Raw genomic sequence first — 6,765 nt, forward strand, 5'->3', positions numbered from 1 at the left:
TCCCTAGCTTGGCTGACAAGCTTTGGCCCTGAGGGAGGGCCAGGGGAGGTGGGTCCAGGAAGTCCAAGCTCGGGTGTCCAGGACCTTCAACCAGAGGTGGAAGACAAGGTAAGTGAAGTCAGTTTTGGGAGGAGGTTCTCAGGACTTCTGGAATTCCTAGGCTTGAGAACCAGAGGAACAATGAGAGGGAGAGGTGAGAATTCCACGTGGGACCAACATGTTGTTAAAAATGCATATTAAAATAAGACTATGCATGGATTTCAAATTTTTTGCACCATAATGAACTTATACTTTAATTCTATTTCCTATGAACTTTTAAAAATCCTTTCGTGTGTAATATAAAGGCTGCCATTTTCATCATTTTTGTCTTTTACTTATTTATGGTTTAAAATAAATGTATTTTATTCTATCTTAAAATTTAAAAAGGTTAAAGTTTATTATTTCTTCACTGAGATGAGAGAGACAAAGACAGGCACCCCCAAGAGAATCTGCACACTGCACTCCGCCCCGGTCTGCCAGCCTGGATCACGAACTGTGATGCAGCAATGAGAGAAAGACCCAGTTCATGTCTCGTTGCCCAGCCCCTGGGCTCCCTGAGCACCTGCAGGAGCCGGGAGGACATGCGAGTGCTTGGGCCAGTCAGTTTCTTAGCATCTTGGAGACCTGCAGTGGCGACAAGTCCTAATTGTCCCAACCCTTTACTTGTCTGTTCTTTGATAGCAAGAGGGCCTCTGATTTGTAGCTGGGCCTGCGGGCACCAGAATACACTCCACTTCCCAGGCTCCCTTGCAGCTGGGCGTAGCCACAAGACCAAGTTCCAGGGGTGGGATGGGAGTAGAAGGGTAGGCTTAAGAGGCGAGGGCCATGCTCTCTCCTTCCCCTATTGCCCTGGTGCACGGAAGGGCAGGTGGGCAGTCTTGGAGTCCAGGCAGACAAGACAGCACATTTGACCACACTGGTCCGGAAGGACTCCATCCAGTCTGGCTCTTGCGGCTCCACAGTGTCACGAGGGGGGAGTAAACTTTTATTCTTTAAACCTTCTTAAATAGTAGTCCAATTCAAAGTGAGAAATCACTCCCTGGGGAGGTGGCTTCTCTGTCACTGTCCTTTCAGGATTTTGGGCACGCACATGCACACGCAAACGCACCTGGCATGATTTTCAAGCTGCCAGGTCTGGAACTCGAACCACAGTTGGCCAGGTGGGGGCCCAGTGCCTTAACCACTATGCTACCTGCTGGACCCTGCACATATCTTAGCAACCCAGAAGACCTTTGGTTTCTTCTTAGTTTGAGTAGAGCCCGGATAAGTGAGGCCCCTGAGGAGCTGAATTCCTCATGGTGGGGCTGTCAGTGTCCCCGCCTTGGCTGCTTGTCCCAGTCCTGCCCTGACTGAGGCTGCAGGGCGTGGGTGAGCTCGCGCCAAGGAGCCATGTTGCGGCTGGGCTCCACCCTGATGTGTGTCCATCCAACTCGGCCACAGGGTGGGCCGGGCTGTGCTGAGTTAGCTGAGATTCTGCTTTGAGGCCAGGTGGCCTCCCGTGGGATGAATCCAGGCTGACCAAATCAGGGCAGTGGCCTTCCAAGCTGCCCCTCTTCCCGTCAGCCCCAGGGGACACATCCAGCCCCACACGCCCTGAGGCCCCACTGTGGAGTCCTGCTTCCTCCCGTGTGGGACTCTGAGCGATGCCGTGCCCCAGGGCCCTCTGGCCTCGGAGTGGCTTCAAGGAAGCTCTTCATCGTGGTGTCCTGAATGTGACAGCTCTCCACTCTGTTTGGTTTTCTCCTAGAAGTCGGCAAGACCCCAGGGTTGGACAGTGGGCTTGGTTCCTCTGGGGCCTGAAGATCTCACCTGAGTCCCTGCCAAATGGGCAGGAGGGAAGGAGGACCTGAACTCTGGGACTGGGGGATTTGTTTCCTGGGGCTGCCGTGCCAACGTGCCGCAAACCGGGGGCTTCTGACCATAGACGCTTCTCTGCCAGCTCTGAAGGCCGCAAGTCCAAAGTCAAAGTGCTGGGAGGGCTGATTCCTTCTGGACCTCCAAGGGACAGTCCGTCCCAGTCCCTCAGGGACAGCCTCTCTGGCATCAGGGGCTCCGGCAATCCCTGGTCTTCCCCGGCATTGCTCGGGTCTCTGCCTCCATTTGCGTGTCTCTTCTGTCTGTGGGTCTGTCTGTGCCCTTTTTTGTTTTTTTTTTTTAAAAGAATTATTTTATTTAACTTTATTTATTTTAATTTGACCAGAGAGGGAGAGGGAGAGAGAGAGAGAGAGAGAGCGAGAGAGAGAGAGAAGGAAAGTGAAAAAGCAAGCTGCCAGGTTCGGGACTGGAACCACAGTCGATCATGTGGGAGTCCAGTGCCCTTAACCACCACACCACCTCCCGGCCTATGTCTGTGTCTTCTTACAAGGAAACCAATCATCAGCCCGATTCAGAAAGACCTAGTCAAGACTTGACTAGTTACATCAGCAGAACCCTACTTCTGAGTAAGTCCACGCACTGGGGTGCCGGGTAGACGTAGATTCATCCCATGGAGCTTCCTCCGTGCAGGACACCTTGATGTCCTTGGCAGTTCACAGTGCCTCAGGGGCCGGTGGGCAGTGTCTACTCCCCAGGCAGGTCGCCCACCTCCTACCCTCAGGGGCTTCTCCAATCCATGACAATCCTTTCTCTGGCATTAATTCATTTTTCAGTAAGCCTTTGCCAGGTACTGGTTGGGCACCAGGCCTCTGCTGAGGGCTGGAGCTTGGGAGCAATTTGAGGCAGAGACATGGCCCTCACTGGATCTCAGTAAATCCAGTTGTTCCCTCAAATCAATGCCATGACGTAGAGAGAGTTTTCAAATGAGGAAGCGTAGTAAGAAATAGAGTCGGACAGTGGCACAGGGATTTAACGCGAGTAGGTTATGGGGGTCATGCAGCGTCCTGGGCCAGCCAGTGGTGTGCTGGTTGGGACGGCCAGATCCCACATGGCCAACTACACAGTTTGAGTCTCGAACTGGAGGCTCAAGACACACGCTGGGTACAAGTGTCTGCATGCTCAAAGTCCCGAGAGAATGGAGGAGGAGGGATGGTGGCAGGCCATCTGCTATAGCGGGTGCTTTCTCACCTTCCCTTTCTCTTTCTGTCTCTCTATCTCTCTCTGCCTCTCTTTGGTGAGTTCATGTACCATAGCAAAAAAACCCCAAACAAACAAAAACAACTGAACAAACGAAAACAAGACAAAAAAAGGTGTCCTTGCTTTTCAGAAATTCCCACCATAGATTTTTTTAAAAAAAGAATTATTTATTTAATTTAATTTATTGTAATAATCATTTTTCAGTTTGCTATAGGGCACAAGCACTCACCAGAGAGAGAGACACAGAAGAGAGAAAGTAAGAAAACAAGCCGTCAGGTCAGGGACTCAAACCCCAGCTCCTTAACACCATGCTGGCCGCTGGCACAGGTTTTGCGGGGAGGGCAGATGGAAGGGGTGGGAAGGAGTAAGCTCTTGGTGGGCTCCTGCTACCTGGGGGGTGTAGATGTGCTTACCCTCACTTTATGGATGAGGAAACTGAGGTTCCGAGGGTACAGGTGACCAAGGTTGCTCCCGTGGCTAGTAGGAAGCAGGAACTGGGTCCCACTCCGGAGCTGTGGGCTCCAACCCACCTCCCTCCGACTCCCCAGCTGCACCCAGAGGAGAGCCTACGTGAGTGCACGTAAGCAATGCGTCATCTCTGCCGTTGAACTGCACCAGGGCTGTGCCACCCAGGGTCACATGTAGAGGGGGACAGCGAGCCAGGGTGGGGACCTTCCCTGCATCTCATAAGCAGGTCTGCCTGCTTTTATGTTACTGGTCAAGGTCCAGTACATTGGTCCATCCACATCGGCCCCGGGCCCATGGTCCAGGCCCCACCACCTCTCGTCCAGACATCCTGGCTGGTGTTCACAGATCCCCTGCTTCCTGTCAGACTGTCCTCTCCCCATGCCCCGTGTGGAAGTCCCAGGGAGACACCATCACTCTCCCGGCTCATTCCTAGGAGCTGTCCAGGGAGCTCAGTGCACAACCCGGGCACTCTCGGCACGCAGCAGCCACTGTGGGCTCAGGCAGGCTCCCACGCCCCTGCCCAGCCCTGAAGTTCAGCCGGGAATGGCCAACAGCCCCTCTCCCAGTCCCGAAGCCACACCCCTTTCTCTCACAGCCCTCAGTCCCGTCTCCCTCATTCTCCTTCCTTTTGAAAAAGGTAGAACGGGGCCAGCAGGTGGCATGGAGGTTAAGGTCCTGGATCCCACATGGCCACCTTTGTGCTTTAAGTCCCGGATCTGACAGTTTGAAAACCATGCCAAGGGCATGCGTGTGCATGCCCAAAATCCTGAGGGGAGACCAGAGAAGAAGGGACTGTGGTGTGGTCATCCCCCCTGGGAGGTGAGAAGGGACTGTGGTGTGGTCATCCCCCCTGGGGGAGTTTTTTTCTCACATTCTTTCTCTCTCTCTCTCTCTCTCTCTCTCTCTCTCTCTCGTGAGTAAAGAGAGAGAGATAGTTTGCCCTATAGCAAAAACCAAAGGGAAAAAAAAAAGGGGGAGAGTAGAAAGAACATTGGCGGAAGTGCAGAGAGGTGTCTCTCCCTGCCTCACTTATTTTTAAAATTTTCTTTTCTTTAGGTTTTTGCTATAGGGTGCATATATACTCCCCAGAGAGGAGAATGACAGAGAGATACAGAGAGAAAGAAAATGAGAAATGGCCCTCCAGGGAGGATGGCTATGCCACAATCCCTTCTCCTCCGTACTCCTGTCGGGATCTTGGGAATGTACTCAAATGTGCCCGGTGTGATTTTCTTTTCTTTTCCTTTTTTTTTTTAGCTGCATTATCTCATTTATATGTGGAATCTAAACTATCAGATTTAATGAAGCAGAGAAGAAATGGTGGTTACCAGGGGCTAGGGGTTGGCAGGTGGTGGTGGGATGAGGAGATACACAAAATTTCATTTAGATAGAAGGCGAACGTTCTGGAGATGTGTGTTATAGAATGACAGCTGTAGTTAATAACAATGTTTTTTATTCTTGACTACTAGTAAGAGAGAAGATTTTGTTATTTTCATGTTTATTTCTTCCTTGAATGAGAGAGACGGGGAGCTGTGGAGGCAGAGAGCGACAGAGAGACAGGCACTCCTAACAGGGTCTCCATGCTGAGATCCACCCCGGCCTTCACCAGCCCCGATCACAGGCACATGCACGCATGCCCGGTACAAACCAGGGCAGCTCCAGGGCGTGAACCAGGGGCCTTCCCACGTGGGTCTGGGGAAATTACTGCAGCACCACTATCTGGCCACAGGAGAGGAGACTTTAAATGCTCTCACTATAAAAAAAAAAAAAGAAAAATTTGAGCTGATGCATGTGTTGATCAGCTTAATTTAATCACTCCACAATGTACACACACATCTAAACATCATGCTGTATACTGGAAATACGTGTAATAGCTCTTTTTTTTTTTTTTTTTGGAGAGATTTTCACTGTAGGGCGCGTGCGCTCGCCAGACAGACAGAGAGAGACATAGAGACAGAAAGCGAGAAATCACCCCCCAGGGGGGATGGTCACGCCGCAATCCCTTCTCCTCCATTCTCCTCTCGGGATCTTGGGCACGCACGCACACGTGCCCGGCGTGAGTTTTAAGCCACCGGGTCCGGGACACGAGCCGTGGTCGACTACGTGGGAGTCCAGTGACATAGCCATTACGCTAACTGCTGGTTCCCTTGTAATAGCTCTTAATTGCCAGAAAATGTGTGCACATGACAGAGAGAGAAGGAGAAAGCACCCCCGATGGTGTGTGGTCACATGGCAATCCCTTCTCCGTTTCTCCATCCTGTCGGGATTTCAGGGATGTTTACACTTGCGCTTGCTACATTTGTTTAAGCCACTGGGATCGGGGTTTTAATTACAGTGGCCATGCAGGATTTGCTCTTTAACCTCTAGACTACATGGATGGCCCTACAATATTATTTTTTATTTTATTATCATTATTATTATTATTTTAATTTCAAGAAAAGCAATTTTAGCTTTAATGAATCAAGATAAAAAAATGTTAAGAAAAATTTGCTCAAGACTTAAAGCCAGGAAGAAGTTTAGGATTCTGTTCAAACAGTAGGTAGAAACTAAAAACTCAGAAAACAAATATGTGCAGAGCTAAAATCTAGTAACAAGTGGCCTATAATTTTCTTCCGAAACATTCTTTCCTCTCCATTCCCCCTTTTACCAAAGAGAAGCATAAACTAACTTATTTGCAAAAAAATAAGTTTACTCTCATTTTGGTATGTTACTTGCACGAAGCCCGATAAGAATGCTAATTGTTTAGTTGGCTTTACTGGAACCTTCTATAAGGAACTTCAGAATCCCAGGCCAAGTCAGGAATTGGCTGTGCCTTTGACTGTGCCTTTAAGTACCTGTACTTGGAAGCCTTTGGGCCTGTCAGGAAGTGACAGTCTTTACTCACCTGCCAGGCAAAACTGTTTATGGGACCCGGCAATCTTTCCAAGAGCTTCTGTTGGCTTTCTTGAGATCGATATTAGCTCCTTAGCTTTCTGGTCTTATCTTCAGATATGACATTCCAGTCAAAGCCCTGGCAATTCCAATTTCTGATTCAAGGCAACAGATATTATTAAATTTATGCTAATAACCAAACTGCCACAAAACAAGAATACTCACAAATACTTTTCAATTTCAGAGAGGTCAGGAAGGGAGAAAAGTTGATGTTTCAATCCCATTTACAAAAAAAAAAAAAAAAAATTAATTGCTGAA

The sequence above is a fragment of the Tupaia chinensis genome, unplaced genomic scaffold (assembly GCF_000334495.1).
Source record: "Tupaia chinensis unplaced genomic scaffold, TupChi_1.0 Scaffold000360_1, whole genome shotgun sequence".
NCBI classification, from domain to species: Eukaryota; Metazoa; Chordata; class Mammalia; order Scandentia; family Tupaiidae; genus Tupaia; species Tupaia belangeri.